The following is a 4,767-nucleotide window of genomic DNA, read 5'->3' on the forward strand; positions in this document are numbered from 1 at the left end:
CACAGTGCTGGGTCAGGTCTGCTGTCCTTAGGTGAGGCTTTCAACATGCCCTGAATATTCACAGCCGGGATCCTGACAGCTTTCTGTGTCAGGGCCTTTTACATGATGCTGCAGGTGAGTCCTTTGTCCCCAGCTCAGACTTTCAGACTCTTCTCAATCTAAAGTTTCAAAATTGTCTCTTGGACCAGCTCAATACTCTTCCCACCCCCCTCCCCAGATAAACAAGGTTTATTTGACTTGGAAAAGAAACAATGATTTTCTTCTTAATTATGAAAGATGTGCTGTACAGAATACCTCTCCTAAGACTGTGCAAAATTGCATCTAGCAACAATGAAGTTACAGTGCTGTGATCTGGGCCTTAGAAGCAATTTGTCTAACCTTCAAACTGGTTGACAGTTTTCATCACTTCCCTTTGTCACTGAAATTTCCTTTATTTGTCTGTACCTCTTCCTTCTATATGAGATGCAGTCTTTACTATGTAGACATGAACACAAATATTTAGACACAACTGGAGAAGCTTTCAGATGTTTGCTAAGAAATAAATCTTTCTGTGAGTCCTTGGTTCAAGATGGAAGCAGGAAGTAATTGTCCATGAAATTCCCTTTGGGTTGGCAAGAGGAATAGTTACTTCATATCTGTCGAAGGATGGCTTTGGGTAAATGGGCTGCTGGAAATAAAATTGATGCTCAAGAGCAGCACGTTGGTGAAATGTTTTGTGAGATTTTGTTTTCTTTCCTAACAGCTTGAGAGACTCTAAAAATGAGAAATATCAAAAAGGTTGTGTTCATGTGTTAAGACTTTCTTCCAGTGACACACTAAATGCCAAGGGGAATGTATCTCCATGTCAGAAGTACTGTGCCGATGTAACAGATCAGTAGCTGTAGTGGCTCTCATTTCCCTTCCCTTTTGGCTTGGGCCAAAATCCACTGCAGTGAAAGGAGAGCTGCTACGATCTCCTTGCAGGCTTTGGACACGATACATAAACAGCCACTGTGTCTCCAGCTCAGTCCTTGCTACACCTGCCCCAGTTACACGTCAGCTGAGGTGGAGGCTGTCCATGGAGAGGTGCAGGTTTGGCTGGGGAAAACACAAAGGAATCAAACCTTTTTTCATGTGGGCTCTGCTGTGGTATTACTTAGCATTTTGAGAGTACATGCAGCTCAGCTGATGGTCAGCAACTGAAGTGTCAGGAATGTGACCTTGTTGCTATGCTTTTAAACCTTCAGGTTCATCCCATTCTCAAGAGGGACCGAGTCTCCCGTTTCAATGGCATGACTTGCTTGCTCAGCTTTCCTACATTTCAGTGGGTTTCCATTAGAGACATTTTTCCCTTTCAGTATTCTGTGTAGTGAGGAATAAGAAACTTGAGATGCTTGCAGAAGACCTGCTTTGATGCTCATTGTCTGTTTAATTTCCAGGCATCATATGCTTCCAGAGTCACCTGGAAATCCTGAAAGTTTTCTTATGAAATGGACCTAAAAAATGCTGAATTAAAAATTTTACATAAAGGAGAAGTTGCACATACATACCTTCTTGTTTACATTTCCCGTCTTCAAACACTTTCAGTGAAACAGAACAGTGTTTCACAAAGTATTACAATTTCAGTTTCAGTTTGCAGAGGTATCTTTTTCTCCAGTAAAATAGGAAGAATAGCTTCCATCCATGGCTGCAACGGAAACAGCAATGCTTCACCCAAGTCTTTTTGCATTTTGATTCTCTGGGAGAATTCCTCCCACCCGTCCCGTGACTGAGACTCATCTCTCTGCTTTGCAATGGCCAAGAGGCTCAGGAGCCTTCTGAGACCAGCAAAGTGACCTCTGAAGTGCCCCTGTCTGGAGATAAGAACAGTTCATAGCTGCAGCTTAGGAGAATGAGGAGAGGGGTGGGGTTTGTTTGGGTCTTTTAAACCCTTTTGCATTATTTGGCATAGAGATGCCATGAGGTCACCTCCTCCTGGATTCCTTGTCTAAATGCCAGCAGCTGGTATCTGAGGACACCAAAGGTACGACAACTCAGCTTCAGGAAAAACAAAATTTGAAACAGGAGAAACAGATGCCAAACAGTAGCTGCATCTGGATTTTGGGTGATCGACTCCACATGTATTTTCACATTGCTATATAATATCCTAAGAAAACATTTTATTCTTCCTCTGCATGCCAGGAACCTCTTTATGTCTGAAACCTGTCTTGACCATGTTGAGCAAAAAATCTGCTAGATCACAACTGGTAAGAAGATATTGGTAGTGGAGTGGCTACATTGTTCCAATGAACCTCCTCCCACGGGACAGCTGTATGAAGGCATTTCACAAAACACCTCCCACAAGCCAGGGAATATAAGACAAAATGTGCAACCTGAGGCACAGTGTGCCCAGATCCCACGGATATGGCTCTTGCTAGATTTAACTTATTGAAATCAGGAGGTCTTAGTCATTCCTAGAATTGGTAGCTACCAGACATCAAATTGGATGAGAGGCTGTTCTCAACTTTTCATTCCTTTCTTTTTTTAGTGTTATTTTTTCCTTTGAGCAGATGTTTTTAATACAGCATCCTGAAATGCTTACAGCTGTCAGTGTCTAATGAGCCTCTAACATGCCATTTCATACTATCAGTTTATGTCATTAAACCACACCATTTGTAGAAAAAATATGTTATATTTGTATGGTTTGCAGTATTTCTGGAGTAATCTAGTTCCTGTCTGTCAGCATTTATTGTAAATAATTTTTATATAAAGGTTTGCATCTTGGGGGAGAGACATACACAGACATATACATATTTTTTTTGTTACAGCTCAGTAGGATACGTGCCAACCAGAAGCTCTTCTGGCAGTTACTGCAGTGAAAACATCTATGACTTGATAAACTAATTATACATGTTCTTACACAGGAGTTCTTGGTTCTTGGATCAAAAAAGTGAGGAAAAGACAGTTTGATTCCTCACAAGAATAAATCTGCTTCTAAATATAAAGGCTAGATAAGATGTGTGTCTTTGGATTTACTATATCTTTTTTTTTTTTAAAATTACATGAAAGTAAACCAAATGCGCCTTTAATTTATTTTAATGATACTTTTGAACTTTAAGGAATACTCCTGTAACTAAAGACAGTTATAAGAAATAATAAAAAAATAAAGGAAAATCCAGGTATTCCAAGGAGCAGCATCTAATTTCAGTGCAGCACCAAAGCAGTTTTCTGTACAAAGCACTTGGCCCTCAGCAGAAGCCACTGCTCTGTAGTTTCAAAGCACAAAAATCACAATGAGAGATTCTTCAACTGGGTGCCTTAAAGGCCTGGGACCAGAGCAGGCTTTGAACAAGTTTGAGAAACATGTCTCTAAATGCTGACTGGTTCCTTTTTGCTATTAAGTGATCATCTTTACTGAGAGACTCTTGGTTGAGGACGAGCTGTGCATGTTCCCAAATGCTCCATTACAATCCTTCTGCTGTTCTGCTCTGCAGCCCACTGGGGATGTGATGTGGCACCCTGGGGCTTGACAGACAGGGCTACTTTAAGCCTTTGAAATGCCCTTCTGTTCTCTCCTCAGTGACAAGGAGCCATCACTCCCTACAGAGCACAGTCAGTTTGTGAGGGTTCAGCCCTTCTTGGAGGAAAGCTCATTGCTGACACCCCTTCCTCAACCTTTCATTTTTACCTCCTTGTAGACACTGCTGTGGCCTCCTGTGTCTCCCCAAGGCTGTCCCATCCTCCTGCCTCTTCTAAACCCAGACATCCTGAAGACAAGAGGCCAGTGGTCTAAGGATGCAATGTGGCCAGTGTAGGACAGCTTTCAGCCAGACCAAATTATCTGGAGCTCAGTATAACTCCTGGCCTGGCCTGGTTCTGAAATATTGCCTAAGGTACTGAAAAATAGCAGATGGGATTCTGCACATCACTGTGAATCAGAGGAAATATTAATCAGCATTCCAGCAGTATGGGAGGATCTCTGACTGTGCCTGGGCAGAAGCAAACCTCCAGGAGCTGTGGGCAGTTACCCATGGCACCGCCTGGCTGGGAAACAGCGTCCACCTGCCTAGAGGAAAAGCACCCAGAGAAGTCCTTGTCACTGTGATGATATTGCTCTAGAGGAGTGAGCCCAAGTCCTGGCCTCGGTGGGGGAGACAGAACTGCTTGTGTGTCCCTGCCCATCACAAGTGCTGTCCTATACTCAGGCAGCACCATAGGCCTCTTTACCACAAAAAAACTTGGTTTTCTATTAGTTCTTCCAATATCCCTGACATCACTGTGAGCTGTCTGACCCAAGCACAGAGGTTGACTGGCACAAAGAGGGCTATTTCTATGTTTCACAGTGTCTAGTGGGGTGTTGTGCTGGTCTGTGACAAGAGCCATAGGTGTCCCTGGCAAAGTACATTGCAACCAAGAGGAGACAGCACAGCATGGGAGGAGAGCCAGGCAGACACTCAAGTCTCAGCTAAAATAAAGTGTGATATAGCAGTGTACCACATCTCCCATGGGAATTCCATGGTGATCGCTTTTCTGGAGTAGCAATAGGTTTGGTTGGAGTAGGGATGACAGAGGCTTTGTGGAAAGGTGTTCCTGCTAAGTTAACAGCAGAAAAAGATTGAATGATGGAGGTTACCAGGCACATAATGCCTGAGCCTCATGTGGAAAAGACCAGCTCATTGGATTCAAATGTATTGGTGGAGGAGGGCACAGAGCATGACAGAAGTGTCACATGTGCACACCCTCACACACTCACAGAGGCCTTACTGTGATGGAAAAACAGGGTAAACCCCAGGCACAATGGGATGGCTC

This window comes from Cyanistes caeruleus, chromosome 1, assembly GCF_971803275.1.
Source record: "Cyanistes caeruleus chromosome 1, bCyaCae1.hap1.1, whole genome shotgun sequence".
NCBI classification, from domain to species: Eukaryota; Metazoa; Chordata; class Aves; order Passeriformes; family Paridae; genus Cyanistes; species Cyanistes caeruleus.